Here is a 24,730-nt window from a genome sequence, read left to right as displayed (position 1 = left end):
AGTAGTTGCCCAAGAACAGGTTCTTTCCCAGTCTACGGAATCCTTTTCATGTTAGTATCAAACATCAGCTATTACTCGTAGATTACATTAAAACTAAAAAAATTGATGAAGACGTTACTTGATAAGAAAAACGCGCTGCATTCCTTCATTTAACTGCGCCTAAAAATGGCTGTCGAATACTGCCAAACTAACAGCCAAGGAATCTTACTGCCTACCGATACACGTCATTGTCAGTTCTTCCATATGATCTGGTGACGTGACCTGTTTCAAGTTGTGTATGACAGAGAATTTTTTAGAAAATCAATTGTTTTCCTTTGCAATAGACAGAAAGATTTTGATTCTAAGCTATCCAAGTTCAAAATGTTCGCAATATTAGTTCAAATTTAATATTTGCTTCTATAATGTAGGAAAGTATTTCACAGTTGCAAAAAAAAATAAAAAAGAAAAAGAAAAAGGTTGAAATGGCTCTGAGCACTATGGGACTTACCATCTGAGGTCCCTAGAAGTCAGAACTACTTGAACCTAACTAACCTAAGGATATCACACACATCCATGTCCAAGGCACGAGTCCGCAGCTCGTGGTCGTGCGGTAGCGTTCTCGCTTCCTACGCCCGGGTTCACGGGTTCGATTCCCGCCGGGGTCAGGGATTTTCTCTGCCTCGTGATGACTGGGTGTTGTGTGCTGTCCTTAGGTTAGTTAGGTTTAAGTAGTTCTAAGTTCTAGGGGACTGATGACCATAGATGTTAAGTCCCATAGTGCTCAGAGCCATTTGAACCATTTTTGAAGCGAGGCACGATTCGTACCTGCGACCGTAGCGGTCACGCGGGTCCAGACTGAAACGCCTAGAACGGCTTGGCCACACCGGCCGGCTCACCGTTGCAAAACCCGCATCCGACTCATTGCCTTACACTTAGTCACTGACCATAAATTCTAGCTCAGAGCGACAGCAGTTTAAGTAACCTAACGTAGCGAAGACTGTTTGATAGAGCTCTTCCTCACTGTAAAATACGCAATTCACTCATCGGGCTCCATAAGTACACTGTAACAGTACTTTCTGTGTGTAGGCAATGCATACGGATTGTAGAATTTAGGGGTGCTCTCTCTTCCACTTCTGTATACAATATACCTGACCTAAACGGGCCCTTTATCATTACAGGCCCTGGGCAGTACAACATCATACTGACAACAGTACTGTGCTTATACTGACAAACTCACTGTTCCTTTTACCTGTTTTTGTAAACATTTAAATAAAACAACATGGCCTTCCAGTGGGAGACATTTCGTTCCCCATTTTCTTCTGTGAAAAATTGTCAGTAGGCTGTTTGCCTTCTAATCAGCGAAATGCAGCAGAATACGGCCGGTAAACGATTCACAAACCACGTTTTAGTGCCGTTAAGACGATTTCTTTAAACATTGTCGTAGCTGAAGGAACTCTTCTTAAATCGTCTTGTGCAGCAACGTTCACAGATATCTCGAATAGGAAAAGCTCTTTATACAGTTACGAAGGTTGTAAAACAAACTTCCCACAGTTTGTGTCAGGTTGATCTTTCCGTCTGATAGCACTACGCAAGTATTTTGTCTAAGGGGTATCACAAGTAGTTTCCCCTAGCTGTGGGAATCGTTGGTTGAAATGAGTTTAACACCAATAGGTACAATACTGCTAAATATTCAAAATGATTATCAAACTAAGTCTGAGTTCATCCACAAACTGAGGCATATTTATAATACTGAAGCTAGACTGTGTATGCTTGTCTTCTTGAGTGGGAGACTTGCACTAAGGTCCAAAAGCCACGTTAAACTGTAGGTTCCCCTATTAACTGGCTAGGTATGTTAACTCAGAGGTCAGAGGAAAGCAACGGCATACCACCTTCATCAGGACCGTGCCTATTCAAGCACTGTGGTGTTCAAACCAATCTTCACACTGATGACTGCTTTACTTTACTATGGGCTCCAAAGTTAGTGATCTTCGGATTATTAACGTTTTTGTGTTTTCGTGCTGTAGCTTTGATACCAGTAAACGTAAGTAACAGGCCGAGCCCTGTCACTGTTCGAGTTGTCAAGGTGGTAGCCGACGATGCTGTCGATCCCAGTTACAATCTTGGTCATGGCTATGTTTCAGTCGAATACCTCTATGTGCCTTTCTGTGTATTTCAAGATATACTTTTACACACTTAGTACGCAATCAAATTGATATCTGATAGAGCTATATTTAGCAACATGAATCAGATATATTTTCCGAGCAACATCTCTGACAACACGTCAGTGGAGCGAGATTTCGTTTGAGTGTTGCGCATAGTGCATGAAATATTTGTGTTTTGCATGCTTCTGTGATAGGTTTCACCCCACTGAATGCGAGCAAGCTCACGAATAGACTGTCAATGATTGAAATTACTCAATAATACACTTAAAAGGTATATTTTTGCATTATGTATCCCGATGAAAATAGATTATATGGCTACTTGCTTATTAATCGCGCTTCTCGATGCTTTCCTCAAAAAATAAAAATAAAAGAGGGAGACAGAGAGAGAAAACAGAAATGTATTTCAAATATCAGCTCGGTGACGCCATGTTCGTCTCGTGATGTAAAGAAAGGATAATTGATAGGTAATATCTTGTTGTACTAACGATATGTATGGCTACAAGGTTCTTTCTTTTCTCTCTGCAAACAACCAGAACATAATTCAGTAACAAAGTGGTAAGAACACGTATGCAGTGCACCAATTAAGCACTCAGCCTTTCTTGGTTATTTTGTTAATCTTTAACAATTGTCTGTAATGCAGTAAACATCCTTGATTACTGATATCTTATTACTACCATTGTTATTGCTATTCGTCACCTCACAACAGCTTTCCTATCACTCAGTGCTGCCGATGCACGTACCGAATGGATCAGGACGAATGGAATGCGGGATGTTTCGTCACGGAGAATATACACATTTATCTCGGTGTCCTGTGTCAGGGTAATATGAAAATCTCAGTACGAGAAGACGACAACGGGATGCTGGTGATGCAGGCAATGCACTCCGTCTTCAGTCCACAAGTGGCCCATCGGGACTATCCGACCGCCGTGTCATCCTCATTGAGGATGCGGATAGGAGGGGCGTGTGGGCAGCACACCGCTCTCCCGGTCGTTATGATGGTTTTCTTCGACCGGAGCCGCTACTATTCAGTCGAGTAGCTCCTCAATTGGCATCACGAAGCTGAGTGCACCCCGAAAAATGGCAACAGCGCATGGCGGCTTGATGGTCACCCATCCAAGTGCCGGCCACGCCCGACAGCGCTTAACTTCGGTGATATCACGGGAACCGGTGTATCCACTGCGGCAAGGCCGTTGCCGATGCAGGCAATAATAGCCGACTATTTCTGTCGATTAGCACCATGACGACAGACAAATTGGCGCCTGAGTGTATTTTGATTATAATTTGTTAGCCTTCTTGCGACCTCGTTCTAATACCTAGTGGGAGCAGGCATAATATTTTGCTTTTTGAACATCGGGCAATAACACACAAAGATAGTAGATGGAATGATACAAAGATACAATCAGACTCATGGGTGTGGATCCAGCTCATCATTAGAAGACTAAACAAGAGGGAAACATTTCGAAAGCAATGAATATGCTGGTTAGTACACATTATTTGTATAGATCTGAAGTGAAAAAGCGCAGATCTGCGCAGTGCCCGCATCTGCACTTTAGTTTCTGTCTTAATAGGCAAAATTTTTAGTTCCTTCTCTTCTGAAAACTCTAATGAATTGATTATTACGTTGCACAGAATATTTAGTTAACTGTGATTCTCATAGTTTCCATTCTCACCAACATTTTTCTACATTCTCGTGCATTTCGTGAAATTCTACTTGTATGATAACAAGACTGCTCACAGATGCAATCGATTTCGAGTTGGAAAGAGTTTGTTATATTACTTTTCGTGACATGTGGGCAAAGTCGATTTCCAAAGACTTTTTATTGTACTGAAATAATCTTTTGTCATAAAGTAATAAGGTAAATGTTTTATTCATATATATATTTTGTGGTAAACTGTAATCGTGATGGAAGATTATACACCTGAACGTTTGACACAACTGGTAGGAGAAAACTCTGCATCTTAACCAAACCCCGCACCTCCTCTCCGTATCCTCCTATGACACAAGCATGGGATTCTCCTCGCATACCGCTACAGAGCTGTTCCTAGCACAGCTGAGAACTGACAACATCGTCACAAACCTTTGGCACCACTGTGACAGTGCAACCACTTCTGCGTATAGTACTGAACTGACTCGCTAAATTCACTAGATATTCCCTTTCCAATTGAATGACTCTTGCTACACAATCCTCAGGTAAACTAAGACTCTGAGACAGAAAATTCAATTTTTTGTCTAAAGAAATGCTATTCTTCACATAAGTGACAACTTTTATTATTGTTCACGATGCGTTATGAAGCTGAGCGACCAATACCATGATGAGAGTGGCGTGCTGGCAGCAGTGTGTGCGTAGCCCTGTGGTACCGCACCTGTCTCGTGTCGCAATGGCTCAATAAGTTGTCAGTTCTAACCGTGGTGGGGGCCACCGAGCTTTTTTTCTGGTTTATTTTATGGAGCTGCGAATTTCCAGAAAAAATTCTGTAACGAAATCGGAAGAAAACCTTTATACATCAAATTCAGATGGAACCTCGACTCAGTAAGTTGTTAATGGTCATCGATCTCGGCTTTCTGACTGCCAAGCTACTTCACAATACAAGCGTCTCTGAAGAAATTCGAATCGACCATCAATGATACGAATTTCAATATTGTTCTTGACTTAAGACTCACACGCCAGGGCGATAAGTATGAAGGAAATGAACCTCTTGATTACTATAGGGCCTCTATGCTAAATTTCCACAGTAGCAATTAGGAACTCTCTGCAGACACTTGCTAACAGTGGCTGTAGCAACTTACTTTTTCTCTGGGTAGCTTCAAATATGGGCAATTTTGCCACCCTGAATCCAACTGAATATTTTAAATATCAGTTTTGAACAGCGTTCACTTCTCCATTAATTAATATATGGACCTCAAAACAAGCAGTTTGCCTGAGTAGCTATAGAGAAGGTTCTGATAGGTATTGGCACAATGTTTCACATCCATTTACCATAGGGAAACAAAGAAAGAAACCAAACACATTACATTGCATTTACCCACTGTGCCTTGACTAACACATATGAATCCATGACAAATAAAATTATTTGAACAATCCCCTGTGAAAGGAAAAAGAACAGGATGTTATGCTTTAATTAGAGTCCACCGGATCAGAAACAATGAAATTAATTCTGTGCCACATTGATGTATTGCATACTAGTGTAATAAAATACTCATCAAATAAAAACGGTTTTGTGCCTTCGTTGCTATCGAGTGTGAAACACAAATTGTAGACGGATGTTATGGGTCACCACTCAACAACATAAAGCATTTTACACCGTCGAGAGTGAGGAGAGGAGCAGACGTTGTCAGCAGAAGGCGAGGCAGCACAGTGCCTCATTCCCCGCCGGTAGGCAGCAAAAGGGTCCCTGAGAACTCAGATGCATGCGGTGTTCAGAGGCAGATGGTCGGCCAAGAAATCTCTCACTAAAATATTGCTGAACCAAACTGTTATTACCAATGTGACAGAAAGCGAAATATATTGTAGATTCGCTTGAATTACACTCATAGCTTCAGAACAGAGAGGAAAGGGGTGATAAAAGTTTTTTCGACGTGTGCTTTCGGTTGGCAGTTGTCGTATTAGCTTGTCCCGCGATTTACCTCAAAGCTTCGGTCATAGACAAGAGTGATGCACTGAGACTACAGTCAAGACATCTTCCTGGAAGTGCCGCAGTCTACAATGTTGCCAGATTGAGCATATTGCCGGACATAGAATTCTGAGGGGAGCACGACTGTATTGTCTGCCTTACATGAACGACTCAGCGGTCAATTTTTTTCTCTAAGACTGTATCTACAACACATATTGCACGCTGAGGACCCAGAAGAATTAGAAAAACAAAATTACTTTATGAGAGCAACGTTAACTGTAGCGTTCGAAGTATTCATAGTATTGTATACGTGTGTGTAAACGCCTTCCGGTGCCCACTCAAGGAAGACAAGGATACACAGTCTAGCTTCAATATTATAAATACGCCTAGGTTTGTGGATGAACACAGACTTAGGTTGATAATCATTTTGAATATTTAGCAGTATTGTACCCATTGGGATTAAGGTCGTTTTCAACCAATGATTCCCACAGCTACGGGAACACTACTTGTGATATCTCTTAGACAAAATACTTACGTAATGCTATCAGACGAAAAGATCAACTTGACACAAACTGTGGGAAGTTTGTTTTACAACCTTCGTACCTAGATAAAGAGCTTTTCCTATTCGAGATACCTGTGAACGTTGCCGCATAAGACGAATTAAGAAGAAACTAAATTCCTTCAGCTACGACACTATTTAAAGAAGTCGTCTTAACGGCACTAAAACGTGGTTTGTGAATCGTTTACCGGCCGTACTCTGCCGCATTCCGCTGATTCGAAGGCAAAAAGCTTACTGACAAATTTCACAGAAGGAAAAGGGGGACCAAATGTCTCCCACTGGAAGGCCATGTTGTTTTATTTAAATGATTACAAAAACAGGTAAAACGAACAATGAGGTTGTCAGTATGAGCACATTACTGTTGTCAGTATGATGTTGTACTGCCCAGGGCCTGTAATGATAAACGGCCCGTTTAGGTCAGGTGTGTTGTATACAGAAGTGGAAGAGAGAGCACCACTAAATTCTACAATCCGTATGCATTGCATACACACTGAAATTACTGTTACAGTGTACTTACGGAGCCCAATAAGTGAACTGCGTATTTTCCGGTGAGAAAGACCACTGGCAAACAGTCTTCGCTACATAAGGTTACATAAACTAGAGTCACTCTGAGCTAGAATTTATGGTTAGTGAGTAAGTGTAAGGTCAATGAGTCGTCTGCAGGGTTTGCAACTGTGAAATACTTTCCTACATTATAGAAGCAAATATTAAATTTGAACTAATGGCTCTGAGCACTATGCGACTTAACTTCTGAGGTCAGCAGTATTTGAACTAATATTGCGAAAGTTTTGAATTTGGATAGCTTACAATCAAAATCTTTCTGTTTCTTGCAAAGGAAAACAATTGATTTTCTAAAAGATTCTCTGTCAAACACAACTTGAAACAGGTCACGTCGACCAAATCATATGGAAAAACTGACAGTGACATATATCGGAAGGCAGTAAGATCCCTTGGCTTTTGGTTTGGCAGTATTCGACAGCCATTTCTAGGCGAAAGTAAATGAAGAAAGGCAGCGCGTTTTTCTGATCAAGTAACGTCTTCAGAATTTACTTTAGTTTCAATGTAATCTACGTGTAATTGCTGATGTTTCATATTAACACGAAAATGATTCCGTAGACTGGGAAAGACTCTGTTCTTGGGCATGACCAAAAGGCATTAAATGATCTTCAAGCACATGTGTTCCAGCAGCGGTATGAAGAAAATAATAGTTATAATGACGGTAGTAATGGAATTATCCGGTAACATCACACTTCACAGTAGATTATCTCGAACTAAGAAATTTGCTCAATTCGTGAAAATTTCAAAATGGCTTCACATCGAGGCTATGATGCCTGGGAAAGAATCTGTTCTTGGGTAACTACTTCTATAATGAACAAAAGGCATTAAATGATCTTCAAGCACATGTGTTCCAGCAGCGGTATGAAGAAAATGATAGTTGTAATGACGGTAATAATCGAATTATGCGGTAACGTCACACTTTGTAGCAGATTTTCTCGAAAGAAATTTGCTGAATTAGTGAAAATTTCAAAATGGCTTCACATCGAGGCTATGATGCCTAGAAGAGTCTTTACATCCTGCTAACATGAGAATAGCATAATCTCCGCGTCGGAAGCTTGCTTCTACTTTACCATTTAATAGACTCACATTTTTTTTCCACCGTGACCAATTTAGTAAGCTCAGCACATCATCCGTCACAGCACACTCCTGGGGCTGGGAAATGTGGCCACAATGGTCTGGTGGAACGAACTATCACAGGTGCAATGCGTGGGTTCAGGCATTTGATTTTAAGAGGCACAAACAGGTTTATTTTACCTCTAGTAAGCTCAAGAGGAAGACATTATAATCCAGAATCCACTTTAAACATCACGTTCCTTCGTTACCAGCTGGGCAGAGCCGGTTGACGTTGGGAAGTGACATAGGCGGAAGTCATGGTAAACAGAAATACTGTCGCCAGTAAACTTACTTAAATCAGAAAATCTTGTTTTACTTGATGAACCGACAGCCATTTAAAGGAACAGGGCTCTTATATTACTTCTACTTGATTGAACTAGAGATGCTGAAAACTTTGGTGCTGGACTGAGATTCGAATTCGTATCTCCTCTTTCGAGGATCTGAATCTCTCTGAACACTACAGTTCAATCATTTCGTTCCTTTTCCCAAGACTGCAATCTTTTCTAGGTCTCCTCCAAAGGTAAGTATGTGGGTCCAAATCCTGATCCAGTACAAAATATTCATAATTTCATTTCAAGCCCCATCACGTGCACACCGACCTGCTAGTGAAAATTAACGTGCATTTTTAATGTCTGTTCATGTGTTGCCAACAATCGCAATAGGTGTCGTTACTTCTGGTCAAACACGCACACATCTTGGTGCGTGAGCAATTGATACTTAAGCTATATTCATGGATGATACAGAAGGACGGTAGGTATGTGGTTCGATTGTCGCTCAGGCACAAAAATTTGTATCCTTATTTTAGATTCAAACACCCAGCAGCTGGTAGGAAAAACCGATGCGTAACATTTGATTTTACTTAGTTAACAATCTGATTACGTGTTGGGTTCGTATCTCCGTCACAGACCTTCACATCATGCGCTTCATCTTTAAATGCAAGCACACTTTGTTACTTCTGAATGGAGATATATAAGACATCTTTCGTGGTTACTTAACAGGGACGAAAGGGTCTTGATAGGAGTCCCGGTTTATTACACAAAATGTCGTCTTTTATTTTCAAGTTTAAATTTGGTAACGGATATTGGTGAAAATTCCCGTAATTCATGATTCTTTATGGCTAGTTTGAAATACACTACTGGCCATTAAAATTGCTACACCAAGAAGAAATGCAGATGATAAACGGGTATTCATTGGACAAATATATTATACTAAAACTGACATGTGATTACATTTTCACTCAGTTTGGGTGCATAGATCCTGAGAAATCAGTACCCAGAATAACCACCTCTGGCCGTAAAAATGGCCTTGATACGCCTGGGCATTGAGTCAAACAGAGTTTGGATGGCGTGTACAGGTACAGCTGCCCTTGCAGCTTGAACACATACCACAGAGTAGTGATTGGCGTATTTTGACGAGCCAGTTGTTCGGCCACCGTTGACCAGACATTTTCAATTGGTGAGAGATCTGGAGAATGTGCTGGCCAGGGCAGCAGTCGAACATTTCCTGTATCCAGAAAGGCCCGTACAGGACCTGCAACATGCGGTCGTGCATTATCCTGCTGAAATGTAGGATTTAGCTGGCTATCGAATGAACACATCTGAAATGTAACGTGCACCGTTCAAAGTGCCGTCAATGCGAACAAGAGGTGTCCGAGACGTGTAACCAATGGCACCCCATACCATCACGCCGGCTGATACATCAGTATGGCGATGACGAATACACGCTTCCAATGTGCGTTCACCGCGATGTCGCCAAACACGGATGCAACCATCATGATGCTGTAAACAGAACCTGGATTCATCCGAAAAAATGACTTTTTTCCATACGTGCACCCAGGTTCATCGTCGGGTACACCATCGCAGGCGCTTCTGTCTGTGATGCAGCGTCATGGGCAACCGCAGCCGTGGTCTCCGAGCTGATAGTCCATGCTACTGCAAACGTCGTCGAGCTGTTCGTGCGGATGGTTGTTGTCTTGCAAACGTCCCCATCTGTTGACTCAGAGATCGAGACGTAGCTGCACGATCCGTTACAGCCATGCGGATATGATGCCTCTCATCTCGACTGCTAGTGACACGAGGCCGTTGGGATCCGTATGACCCTCCTGAACCCACCGATTCCATATTCTGCTAACAGTCATTCGATCTCGACCAACGCGATCAGCAATGTCGCGATACGATAAACCACACTCGCGATACGCTACAATCCGACCTTTATCAAAGTCGGAAACGTGGTGGTAGGCATTTCTCCTCCTTACACGAGGCGTCACAACAACGTTTCACCTTGTGTGAATGCTCTGAAAAGCTCATCATTTGCCTATCACAGCATCTTCTTCCTGTCGGTTAAATTTCGCGTCTGCAGCACGTGATCTTCGTGGTGTAGCAATTTTAATGGCCAGTAGTGTATGATTAGATTAGATTAGATTAGATTAATACTTGTTCCGTAGATCATGAATATAACATTTTGTAATGATGTGGAACGTGTCATTTTAATGAAAGATATCTTTACATACCATGATTCAATTACTTTACAACAATTTTTTACTCTCTCTCTAATTCTTTATTTATTTTTATCTCTCTCTCTCTCTCTCTCTCTCTCTCTCTCTCTCTCTCTCTCTCTCTGCCTCACTCACACACACACACATTTCTTTTTGTATTTTCATTTGGTTGTTGTGCTCGACTATCAGCAAGGGGCGAAAACGTCCGTGAATGAGTTTCTTAGTTTTGAGAACAGTTACGTAAGAAATATAAAAACAATTATGAGAGTTACTGATTTATGATGCTTAGTTTGCAGTCAGTTCTGAGTATTACTAGTAACTACGATCCAGTCCCTAAACCTAGTTACAGAAATGCGAATCAGATGCATTATGTATTCGAGGCTGTGGCAGCCACGTCTTTGAGACGCCTGCTATGGTCACTTCCCATCCCACTGTAGGAACACATCGGTTCGTCTTCTTCCTGCTGGTACTGTAAATGAGATTTGGCAACAAGTCAAGGTGTCTTTGGCAACTCTGTGATCGACGAGATACTACCTGGTGCGCACGGAATTAAGCCTCAAATATCTTGATTATTCCTGTCATTTCCATTGAATAATCTGAGTTATTATCGCTTGAGGTGTAACAAAGCATTGTAAATTTACGACTTTCAGCCCAGGATAGTCGTTGCACCTGGAAATCGCAACTAGTCTCGTCTTTTAAATAGCAGTTTACGAACTCTAGCCACCATTGCCCTCGTAAGAGGAAGGCAAGGCACATACCTCTTGGCTAACTCTGTGGTAATGTGCTGAACTGTGAAAAAGCGTCTGTTATGGTTTGCGGTTCCAATCTCGCTGACTGTAACTATTTTATCCCTACTGTGCAAGAGCTACAAGCAGTCAGATCAAACATCGATAAGGAATTTAGAGGAAAAAAACTTACGACTCGTAGTGCAATGATGAAAAAATTTACGATGTTGCACAACAGGTAACTCCTCTCCGCTGCTGACAAGAAGATTTTGGGTTTCTAGGAATACATAACTTTGTTTGTGAAATGCCACATTTGCATAGCTCTTGAGTATGACACAGCATACCAATGAAATACAGACCCAATCGAAATCGACGTGAGTAGTATTTTATTAATTCGTGGCGATAGTGGCACCCTTGTTTACAGATACTCAGTTTTATTAAAACAGACATTCGTCATAAGGTTATAATGGGTAGTTTTATTTCATTTCTTATAACACAGTGCACAATTTTCGTAAGGTTTCTTTTAGTGTTGTTGAAACAATAGTAAACATGAGAGAGAAATTAATCATCAACGATATATGCGCATTGTCTTATGTTATCTATAACAGTCTGACAATGCACATGCAGTTTACTGATTACATGGTTGTAGAAAACTTGTTCTGGGTTAAAGCTGTCAAACAAGGTTTGAAGAAGAATACAATGCCACTACCACAATACAGCTAATGTAGAAAATACTTTTCTGACGTATTTTGGCACGATGCGCTCTCCCCATACATAACACAAAAGTTTCAGGATGCATATTAAACATGAAAAGAACAAAATGTCGCAGAAGTTAGCCCTTTTTCCACATGCGACTATTCTGGGTTGAGAAGTGAAGGGAATTATGATCAAAGTTGCATTAAATTGATAACTTCAGCAGACAGAAGAATTGCGTTTTAAAAAATGTAGCACGAACTCGCGACGTCTTATCCACAGCGAGCTACGCTTACCGTTATGCTACTTTTTTTTCTTTTTTCCATTTTTCTTATGGTCGCCTTATTCGGCGTCGGCGTCATCGACGTTTTGTTTGAACGAAAACAGTTTTCCAAAGTATAGTTATAAAACTTAAATGTGTTTCTTCCATTAGAAATGGTAAAAGAATAAGTGGTGAAACGAATCGTAGTCATCCGCAGGTTTGCAGTTCTTCTGCTGCCGTTGAAGATCATTCTTGTGAAAAGTAATGGGTGTCCTTCCATCTAGTTACAAAAACTAAACAATAATGACCATCTACATAAACGAAAGATGAAATAAACATTAATGAATAGTAAAGGAACACTCCATTCGCCAGACTTATTCATATTAGGGTAGTGCCTTCTGCGAAGTTCGCCTGCTCGATACCTATTGCTCTGTGTGTCCGTTGCTGATCATAAAATTACGTGTACGTCGTTTGCCAAAAGTCGTTCTCTTGTTGCATTTGTCTCATAACTTCGAAGACTCCGCCTGCCGTAATGTCCTCATGTTAGCAGTGTGCGCGGGACAATTTTTTTTTTTTTTTTTGTTTTGTTTTGTTTTAATTACATGTTGGTTAGTTCGAGCGCCATGGGATAGTTGGCAAAAAGTATTTTATATCTTGGGTTGCTGATGAGTTGTGTCGCTTTACTTACACTGTAGATTCTGAAATCATCATACGTATCGTCTTTCCTTTTATTCATAATTTAATATATAGTATGGCCTACCAACCAAGTCTACATATTCCGTTTGGGGGGGGGGGGGGGGGAGGAAAAGGTCATTGTCAGGTTGCAGTATCATCTCGGGTGTTATTGCTGTGATCGTATTTCTCCCGACCAGTGCTAGTTGCCGCCGACACCATCCCCATATCTTTTTGTTTTTCCCACAGATACATCTGTACTGCAGTGTCTATGAGGTCGCAGTCGCTGCACTTTTCGGTGGCTGCCAACTTGACTCTGTTGAGCTTTTCTTTCGTAGAAATAGTTTCTTTCGCTACCTTGTACCACGTGGACCTGATTCGCGTATCCAAGACCTTATTATTTATGTTCTTCCAGACGTTGGGCCACAGTATATCTGGGTGCTTGATTTCTATTCTATTCTTTCTGCCATTGTCGTTCAGATACTTATATAGCTCTGCTGTTGTTTTGCTGCATAAGACATTGGTCTGCCGCCGAAGGTAACTCATGTTAAGGAAAACCTCCTGATGTGATTGAATGTAGGCGGTATGGTGTCCAAACGGACAGGGGCCTCTAAACTAACGGGCCCGTGTGCCTCGATGACAGCTTTTGTTAGTGCACTGTGTGGGTATTCGTGAGAAATTTTGAGTGTCCTTCGTATCAGGAGTGCTCGACATTTAGTGCCTACATCAACCACACCAAGGCCCCCGTGACTGGGTGGGAGTGTCATCACATTGATCCCTACTTTGAAGATATCACCTCGCCAGAGGTACCAACCGACAGCTGCCATCACCCTACTGGCTATTTTGTCAATTATAGGTAGTGTTTGGCCCACATACCAAATTTTCGATAAGATTTTCGTGTTTACAAAATGTATTCTTTCTAGTAAATTTTGTACTCTACAATTATTCTGTTGCAGGCACGCTCTCGTTATGGTAAGAATGTTCCTCCAAGTCGCCGGTGACGTTTTCAGAGGGCAACTGGACATTTTGAGACCGAGAAGTTTCAGATTGTCGGTTCGATCATATTCGTCATTCCCGTGGAAAGGGAACCCATTCCCTAAAGGCAGTAATTTTGTTTTACGTCTGTTGAGTCTTGAACCTGACACTTGTTCAAACTCCTGTACGATAGATTGCACGTCACGGAGGTCTTGTGCAGAAGTAAACACTACCCCCACATCATCTGCATATGCAATGCAAGCAATGGTGCTGCCGTATATATTTATTCCTGGGAGTTATTGATTAATCCTCCTAATGAGTGGTGGCTCTATTGCAATTACAAAAAGCGTCATTGACAACGGACAGCTTTGGCAGATGGACTTTTCTATAGGAATTGGTTTAGTAAGATGTCCATTAACGTTGATCAAATGGCTCTGAGCACTATGGGACTAGGTGTTTGATAAGAAGCTAGTAATTTTTGTGTTGCTAATACTTTTGCATTTACTGCAAGAATTGCTGCATGCTTTTTTTCGGCAACACTGTTTTTAAGTCTTTCGAAATAGCTTAAAATGACGAGTACAGTAACATGACAATTATAAATAAATGTTTATGGTGCGAATTTCGCAAAATAGATAAGGATCTGAGTAAGAAGAGAATGTTACGATTGTTGGCATAGCGCATATTTCATCTCCATTGCCACAAAAACATCGCGTAACAAACCTGGACCTACGCTATATCTGAAATCTTGCCTTTCATTTTTCACACAACTCAGATGTCATTGTAAAAGGCGAGTGCAAACAAAAAATGGTTCAAATGGCTCTGAGCACTATGCGACTTAACATCTGAGGTCATCAGTCCCCTAGAACTTAGAACTACTTAAACCTAACTAAATTAAGGACATCACACACATCCATGCCCGAGGCAGGATTCGAACCTGCGACCGTAGCGGTCGCGCGGTTCCAGATTGAAGCGCCTATAACCGCTCGGCCACACTGGCCGGCTAAACGTTGATCTTTGACGTGGCCCGATTCAAGAGACTTTTAGTCATTTAGACGAATTGTTCTCCAAATCCAAGATGGGACATCAACGTAAAAAGGTAATGGTGTCCGATCCTGTGAAAGGCTTTATTAAGATCGGGTGCCCGCATCTCGTGGTCGTGCGGTAGCGTACTCGCTTCCCACGCCCGGGTTCCCGGGTTCGATTCCCGGCGGGGTCAGGGATTTTCTCTGCCTCGTGATGGCTGGGTGTTGTGTGATGTCCTTAGGTTAGTTAGGTTTAAGTAGTTCTAAGTTCTAGGGGACTGATGACCTAAGATGTTAAGTCCCATAGTGCTCAGAGCCTAAGATCGAGTGCTAAAACTGCCGCGTCCAGACGTGTAGTTGCGCAGTAGCTGATGATCTCTCTGTAGTCAGACTCTTAATGATGGTGCGCCCAGGAACTGCCGCCGTCTGATTAGTGTGTATTATTTTAGGAAGGACTTGTTTGATCCTGGCTGCCATGACGCGGGCTACTATCTTGTAGTCCGTATTAAGTAAAGAAATGGAGCGGATTTTATTCATGTAGTTACAGAGATATTCTTTAGGGATGTGAACGATGTTGCCGTCGTTGAAGGCTTCAGGTATATTTTGCCCTTCTTTAATTTCATTACACATTTCGACAAAACACCTTTCTAGTAAATACCAAAAGTGTTTATAAAATTCAACTGGTAGCCCATCCACACCAGGAGATTTACTTCCCTGCGCCTTTTGGAGCGCTGGTTTGAGTTCTTGTGGGGTTACGTCCGCCACCAACAGGTCTACATCTTGTGTGTCCAGTCTTTCAGATAGGCTAATCTGCATACGTATCACAGACTCCTCGTCCGCAGGTTCCAAGGCATAAAGCTTAGTGTAGTATTCTGCTACACATGCCTTTATGCCGCCTTGATCATTCACCTGATTATACCGTCCTCTGTCCGGAGAGTATAGATCATTTTACGCTGTGCGCGACGCTTCTCTGCGCCAAGATGATATACCGAGGACATTTCCCCCGCCGTGCTATGATGGTCTCTGGGGCGGATCACAGTACCTTCCATCCGTTTGCTCTTCAATGCCGTTAATTTCGCCTTGACTTTTTAATTCGTATAAAGGTGTCTGCTATTGGACAATTGCTTTCATATAATTCCCGAAGGCATCGGAAGTACAATTCGAACATACACTGTTTGTCGCGGTTTCGTTCATAACAGTACGTTTTTAAACAACTGATGAGTTTAGGTTTCGCACATTTGTACTACCAGCATATGGTATTGGGGAAGTTCCGTCGTCGTCTGCTGCAGGCGCCCCACACGTCTTCCATTCGTGTTCGCAGATCATCTTCTTGAAGAATAGCGATGTTGAGTTTCCACATGTTTCTGCCACGAAAGATGTTCTGTCGAGGCATTTTCAGGAGAGAGTGATAGGCGAGATGGTCAGAAAAGTACACTGGCCATGTTTCAGGTCCACTGACATTTGCACGTAAACACTGTGTGACATAAATGCTATCAAGTCTACTGGACGATGTAGAAGTGTGGAACGTGAAGCAGGGGCGGTCTCCATTAATGAGTTCCCATGTGTTAGTAAATCGCAACTCTCGTACAAGGCGTCCCAACGCGGCACTTTTAGTAAAATTCGGATGCTGATCTTTCGGCTTAAGCACGCAATTAAAGTCACCGGCTAAAACCATTCCCTCTCTAGCTCCTCTGATCAAATGCAATAAGTCTTCGGCATAAAAACGAGACCGTTTCTCTCGATTTTGGTGTCCGGAGGGGGCATAGATATTTACAAATCGAATCCCATTTATTGAGCAAGAGATTCCTCGGCCGTTTTCCAGCCGTTCAACGTCAGATGCTACTATTCCATCCTTTAATAAGATTGCTGTGCCAGATGCGCCACGTAACGTTGTATTTAAGAATACTTCATAACCTGCAATATTGATCAGGAACCTACTGTCAACCTCTTGTAACATAGCAATATCAACGGCAGCACTATACAGGTAATCCCTGAGACTATCAACCTACCGTATCGACGTGATTTTATTTATGTTCAATGTGGCTATTTTACAAGTTTGCAGATGTGGTATTTAAGGGAAGACAACCCTTTTGGTGTGTTTGTTTCTTTGTGTTTAGTAGGTTTATTGATTGACGTATTTATCCTGTCCTGTTGTCAACGCTTACTGCAAATCGTATCATTATCAAGCAGCACCAGTTGGCCTCCATGTTGGTGGACCACCACTCCCTGACGTCCGGAAGTTCTCATGTGGGGGTGTCTGAATCCAGTATGTTGTACGTCCATCCGTTATCTGCAGTGCACGATTTCGTAAAATTCCGAGTCGTCATCATCCTTTTCCCGCGTGAAGCGATCGCCTCGGTTTGCCTCGCCGTCGGATCTTTCCTCTATCGTAGTAGCTGTGGGTGCATGTCCTCGGTCCTCAACATCGTCTTCCATCTCCTGGGCTCAGTCCAGCAAGGAATCGTCTGAGCGTGTGCGTTTCTTCTCCTCGACCATTTGCACTGATTGTTTATCCTTCTTCGTTGGAGGGCTTGTTCCCGAACCTATACAGCCAGATGCTTCCGGAGTGTCCCGTGCACGGTCAGGCACATCGTCCTTCCGTTATTTCTTGAGCGTCTTCTGGCTCTGTTGGCGGTTTTCCGATGACATTTCGTGCACTTTATGACGAACCTGCGTCGCCTTTTCTCTCAACGGTGGTGCATATGTTTCCGCCCCTGCATGAGCAGTTCTGCGCTTCTTGGTATCCTGGGACGGTATCTCTGAGGCATTTCCATTTGTCTTCATCATTTCAGTATCCGGAAGTCGACCTTCTCCTCGTCGTGTGTGCGGATCACATTATTTCGTTGTAAGTCACCGTCGACCTTTGACACCTCGGTGCTTCCGACTTCCGATATCTTATCGTCAGTTGCCGGCACTGCTGGATGGGGGGGGGGGGGGGGGGGTATCCACCAGTACTTCATGCTGTAATAGAGCCGCAGTGGCAGTACTGTCGTCCTCTTTGGTGGTTGTGGTGATCGGGGGTTTACGGAGTACCGCTGCATACCTCACCGGCAGTTCCGACATTTTGGTTCGCACTTTCGCCTCACCTACTGGTATTTGCGTCACTCGTCGTTGGGGACAGCCAGTGAGGACATGTCCGGGAGAACCACATGCTGTGCACGTCCTCGGTTGCCCGTCATACATAACATAACTATTGCTCTGTACCCGCAGTCATTGATATGCGATGGTATATGCCTTTGTAAATCAATTTTGACTTGGCGAATACCATTCAACACCGGAAATTTGCACATAGTAGACCATTTTTGCGCGACATTAGTGATAACTGTACCATAAGGTTTTAGCACAGAGTTAATTTGCTCAGCTGTAATTTCGAAGGGCAGTTCGAAAGTTCGAACGGTCCTCAGACCTAAACCAGCTTGAGTAACTTGTACCTCTCCGACAGTACCATCCGGAAGTTTAAATTTCAGGGTCCCTCCACATGATTCAACAATTTTATCACACTTGACAGCATTTTGCAGCTTAAGATAAACTGTACTACTGTAGATCGACAAGTGAATTCCAATAACATCGTCCATATTCTGTTTCAAAGATTCCTCTACAAAGTTCAAATGATGTCGGTCGTACTAAGGACTGGTCAAACATCAACTTGAATGTGCCTCTTCGTGGTGGTTGTACCATTACAAATTTCTAACCATGAATCAAGTACACTCAGTGGCACAGCACTCACCACAACAGAACCGGCCAGCAGCTGTAAGGACGTAAACACAGCGCGTCCGCACAGTTCGGCCGCCGAATGCAGGCTATCTACTAGTTGACACATAGCTACCGCAGCTCCAGAAGTCATCAACAATTCCTCCAGAACTTCCGCATTCCACAGGGACAGACTGATACAGCTTTTCTTATGCACTGCACGACGTTTTCAACAAACAGATAGCGCAATAGAGTAGCTCAAGTGGAAAGGAACACTTCTTATTTAAATTTCTGCATCCTACAATTTTGCAGTACTGTGTAGGTGGCAGTTACGTGATTTTATCTCGGTGATTACAAAATAGAGTCGAATGTATGCACTGGGTAACCGAGGCAGCTAGTTCATGGCGATTCGGTCAACCAAGTAAATGAATGTACTGAACATGATGCAGACCACTACAGGGAGCCTGTGTGTCAGAATTCTCATCTGGTGTAGGGCAACACCGTTACGATAGTAAAATTAGTTACAGAGAAGAGTGTTTGGTGGTCTGCTGGATTGTTGATTGGTTCGAGTCCAACTTCTGCTGATGATTTTTGATAGTGAGAGACAGATTCTATTCTCTTCCGGCTACACCAATTGAAGGTATAATTGCATTGTGGTCTGAAATTCACTTTAAACATGATATTCCTTCTCTACCAAGTAGATGGTCGGTTGAACCACAGTAAAGTCAGGAGTGGCGATATGTAAAAACTCTATCACCAGTAACCTTTCTTATACTAGTTATTTACTTCGAGTGACGAAATAAACGCTATGTGGGCTCACAGGACACTTATTCCATCTTTTATGTGAGCTTCTGTATGTCGATAAAATTTGTTCTGAACTGGGAATGCAACTCAGACCGCTCTTAACTCGGAATTTGATCCCTTCCTGACAATACAGCTCGACTACAATTTGTTGTTTGTTTAAAACTGCAGATTCCTCAACATCTCCACATATTGCGCGTGAATGGATTAGAATCCTGGCCCGGCACTAAAGTTTTCATTATGTATTATAAGCTCTAGCAGATAATAATTTCGAGTTTTAATGTATTTTCATTCAATGTCAACACTAATGATATCTGACGTTTTTAACTCCCAGTGAGAGACAGAACTATTTGGGAGATCAATGTAAGTTCAAGGATGTTATTCTGACCTGCTGGCGGAGAAAAATTCGGTAGCTGACGTATCTTTGTGTGTAGTCAACAACGATATATGTGGGGTTCAAAAAAATGGTTCAAATGGCTCTGAGCACTATGGGACCTAACTTCTGAGGTCATCAGTCCCTTAGGACTTAGAACTACTTAAACCTAACTAACCTAGGGACATCACACATATCCAAGCCCGAGGCAGGATTCGAACCTGCGACCGCAGCGGTCGCACGGTGCCCCCTGCGGGTTTAAGGGTAAGAATAGGACACGGTATTCCTGCCTGTCGTAAGAGGGGACTAAAAGGAGTCTCAAATGTTTCGGCCTTATGTGATGGTCCTCTGTCAGGTTTGACCTCCATATCTCAAAATTTTTCTGAAGAGCAAGCCGATTGAGGAAGGGCGCCTTACTTGGTGCATTGTGTCCATCTTGCGTTGAGAACTTCCGCCAGCTTATTCGTCGTTGCATTGCAGTCCTGCCTGCTCTCCATCTCTTGGGCATGGATCCGTTCCTGCGTGCACTTTCCGCCATGCAATGTGCAGTGCCACTTTCTGCACTGACGGCGACCATGGACTACATGTCACCTAAAATCCAGCACGGTAGCCAGTCCGTTGTGCTGGGGCCACCATGTACCCTGTTGGTTGTAGCCCCCTGACAACACTGGGATCGCTCTACTGATGCCTCCGCCGTTTACTCCCCATGTATGCCAAGGAGTAGATGCCCATCTGCCTGGGGCATCGGGACTCCCGGCAATGGCCATCCTGCCCGGTGGCCTTTGTTGTGGCTGGGTGGCGCCCGTCGGGAGGGCCCTTGGTTGGAGTAGGTGGCATCAGGGTGGATGACACGCAATGAAGAGTGGCACATCATCTCTTGCTTGTGGCCGGCCACCCATAGTCTCTAAGCGTTCAAAATCTCACTTTAAGGCTAATGTGTATGACCGTAAATCGTTCCCCTCGCTGGCCACACCATGGGAGGAACGAAAGGCTATGAATGACAGCGAAAGGTATTCGCCCCGGTATCTCGTCTGTACCAGAGCTGATGGGGAATCCTTTGCGTCCGCGAAGCTGCAGTTCTGTGTAGAACATTTGGAGGACAAGTTTGGGGAGGTGGAGGGCTTGTCCAAAATGCGGTCAGGGTCAATCTTAATCAAAACAGCATCCTCTGCCCAGTCACAAGCCTTGCTCGCTTGTACGAAGCTGGAGGATGTTTCTGTTGTTATCACCCCACATAAAAGCTTAAATATGGTCCAGGGCATTATTTTCCACAGAGATCTTCTTTTACAGTCCGATGGCGAGCTGTGCGCCAACATAGAGTGCTGAGGAGTCCATTTCGTCGGGCGCGTCCACTGGGGTCTGAGGGATCATCAAGTTGCCACCGGTGCCTTCATCTTGGCCTTCAAGGATGACACATTAACTGAGAAGGTCAAGGTGACGGTCTACCGTTGTCATGTCAAACCCTATATCCCTCCCCTGATGTGGTGCTTCAAGTGTTGGAAGTTCGGCCATATTTCTCGCTGTGCTTCCACCCTCATCTGTCGCGATTGTGGTCGACCATCCCATCCTGATACTCCATGTGCCCCGCCTCCCATCTGTGTCAACTGCGGGGAGCACCATCCCCCTTGCTCGCCGGACTGTAAGATTCTACAGAAGGAACGGAAAATAATGGAATACAAGACCCTGGATAGACTGACCTACACTGAGGCTAAGCGTAAGTTTGAACGATTACATCCAGTACTCATGACGTCCTCTTATGCCGCCACTGTCGCTCCTGCTACAGTTCCCATAGCTGCACCACACAGCGTCGGCTCTCAGAGCCAGATGACCACACCTGTCCCCTTGATGGTGGGGGGGCACTTCACTCCTTGTAGCTCCTGCTCCATCTACTTCAGGAGCAACACCCCCCAACCAGCCGAGACATCAGTTCCCCTTCCCAGCCGGAGAAGCGTAAGACTTCTTTGGCTCCTCTCGCCAGGAAGGGGTCCCTTGGGGACCTCCCTTCGCAAGTTCTGACCAGTTTAAAAGCGGACACCCGCAAGTGGCTCGAACAACCACCGGTCGCTGGTCGTAGGGCCTCACAGTCGTCGTCTTTCCCTGACACTGACCCAGTGAAGCCCTCCTAGCCTGAACCACCGAAGGCACAGCGAAAGAAGCTGAAAACGAAAAAGGTTCCCAAGAATCTCGACATTGCGGTGGCACCCGTCCCACCGCTTCCTACAAGCTCAGCGTCTGAGGACGAGGTCGAGATTCTGGCGTCTGCTGAAAACCTGGATCTCGCCGGTCCCTCAGACGCCATGGATGTCACTCGCGCGGGTACTGAATTGGTGGCAGCGAGTGAACAAGCGACGTAAACTGCCTTCCCAGTCCCTTCAGGCCTTTCTGAGCCATGGACGATATCATCCTCCAGTGGAACTGCAGCGGTTTCTTCCATCATCTAGCTGAGCTCTGACAACTTATCAGCCTTCACCCTTTCTTCTACATTGCTCTTCAGGAAACTTGGTTTCCAGCGATGCGAACCCCCGCCCTCTGTGGCTATCGGGGTTATTATAAGAACCAGGCAGCTTATGATAGGGTGTCTGGTGGCGTCTGCATCTATGTCCTTCACTCTATTCACAGCGAGTCTGTCCCTCTACAAACACCTTTAGAGGCTGTCGCTGTTCGGGTTTGGACGCCACAGGCTGTTACTGTTTGCAGTCTGTATCTTCCACCGGATGGTGATGTCCCACAGCATGTCCTGGCTGCGCTGATCGCACAATTGCCGTCACCTTTCTTGTTACTGTGCGACTTCAACGCCCATAACCCTCTGTGGGGTGGGTCAGTGGCAACAGTTCGAGGTGCCATCGTTGAGAATGTATTGGCACAGCTTGACCTCTCCCTTTTAAACGATGGTGCCTTCAAACATTTCAGTGTGGCGCACGGCACGTACTCCGCCATTGACCTTTCGATCTGCAGCCCTAGCCTCTTACTGTCTGTCCAATGGAGTGTGTATGACGACCTGTGTGGAAGTGACCACTTTCCGATCCTTCTGTCACTGCCAAAACGTCACTCTTCTGGGCGCCCTTGCAGATGGGTTATGAATAAGGCTGACTCGGATTTGTTGCCGCTATTGAGCCTCTTTCCAATGATGCAATTGATGTGGTGGTTCACTCGGTCACCACCGGCATCGTTACTGCCGCAAAATATGCCATTCCCTGTGCCTTGGTGGTCGCCTGAGATTGCTGAGGCGATTAAAGATCGCCGGCGGGCGCTCCAGCGTCACAAGCGGCATCCATCTTTAGAAAGCCTCGTTGCCTTTAAACAGCACCATGCGTGGGCCCGCCGCATCATTCGCCAACACAAGCAGGAGCGCTGGGAGCGGTATGTGTCCACCGTTGGCCTCCATGTCTCTCCATCGCAGGTCTGGGCCAAGATTCGACGCTTCTATGGCTATCGGACCCCTGTCAGCGTCCCTGCGCTCTCACTGAATGGAGCAGTTTGTACTGACTCCGACGTAATTGCCAACCGCTTGGCATAACATTTTGCTCTGAGTTCCGCTTCTGGGAGTTACCCACTGGCCTTCCGCTCCACTAAAGAGCGGATGGAACGTCGGAGCCTTTCATTTAGCACCCACCATCCTGAATCCTATAATGTTCCATTCCGCGAGTGGGAATTTCACAATTGCCCTGATACCGCTCCTGGGCCAGATCGCATCCGCTGTCAGATGCTGAAACACCTTTCAGTGGGCTGCCAGCGACGCCTCCTCGACCTTTACAACCGTCTCTGGGTCGAGGGTGAGTTTCCGTCGCAATGGCGGGAAAGCATTGTCATCCCCGTTTTGAAACCTGGCAAGAACCGCTTGGAGGTGGACAGCTACCGCCCCATTAGCCTCACCAACATTCTTTGCAAGTTGCTCGAACGGATGGTGAGCCAGCGATTGAGTTGGGTACTCGATTTTCGGGGCCTCCTGGCTCCGTCTCAGGGTGGGTTCCGTAAAGGCCGCTCTGCCGCCGACAATCTGGTGAGCCTGGAGTCAGCCATTCGTACGGCCTTTGCTCGCCGTCAGCACCTCGTCGCTGTCTTTTTCGACATGCGGAAGGCGTAAGATACGACATGGCTCCATCATATCCTCTCTACGCATCATGATTGGGGTCTTCGGGGTCCGCTGCCGATTTTTATACGCAATTTTCTGTCGCACCGTACCTTCCGCGTGCAAGTCGCGGCCTCCCATAGTTCCTCTCGAGTTCAGGAGAACGGGGTACCACAGGGGTCTGTTTTAAGTGTCTGCCTGTTTTAATTGCAATTAACGGGCTCGCTGCGGCGGTGGGAACGTCTGTCTCAGTCCCGTCTGGATTAGGGAAGCCTGGCTTATGGTTCAGCATCCCCATCTGCATTGCGTGTGCTTGACCCAATTCTTCACAGCGGGATCCGACTTGCCACTGGTGCTTTCCGGACCAGCCCTGTGGACAGCATACTTGTGGAGGCAGGTGTCCCTCCACTGCAGTTACGACGCCAACATTTAATGGCCGCTTATGCTGCGCATGTTTGTAGCTTGCCCGGGCATCCTAATTATCGTCTCCTGTTCCCGCAGTCAGTCGTCCATATCCCAGAACGTCGGCCTCGGTCGGGTTGTACGATCGCCGTCCGCGTCAGAGAGCTTCTCTCCGGGCTTGGTGTTTACCCGCTTCCACCTCCTTTCCGGGCCCTCCGGCTCGACTTGGCACAGGGCCCGAAGGACTCGGTCCCTCCGGAGGCCTTCCGCCGCCGCTTTTCTTCCATCCTAGCCATGTATCAGGGCTCTGGCGTTTTTTACACTGACGGTTAGATGGTTGCTGGTCGTGTCGGTTATGCTCTAACTCTAGGGGGCCATTACGAACAACGATCCTTGCCGGCTGGCTGCAGCGTTTTCACTGCTGAGCTGGTCGCCATCTTTCGTGCCCTAGAGTATATCCGCTCCTGCTCAGGTGAGTCCTTCGTTATCTGTAGCGACTCCCTAAGCAGTTTACGAGCTATTGACCAGTGTTTCCCTCGCTCTCGTCTGGTTATAGCTGTCCAGGAGTC

This window comes from Schistocerca americana, chromosome 6 (genome assembly GCF_021461395.2).
Source record: "Schistocerca americana isolate TAMUIC-IGC-003095 chromosome 6, iqSchAmer2.1, whole genome shotgun sequence".
In the NCBI taxonomy this organism is placed as follows: domain Eukaryota; kingdom Metazoa; phylum Arthropoda; class Insecta; order Orthoptera; family Acrididae; genus Schistocerca; species Schistocerca americana.
The sequence above is the reverse complement of the archived record's forward strand: the minus strand, read 5'-3'. Positions refer to the sequence as shown.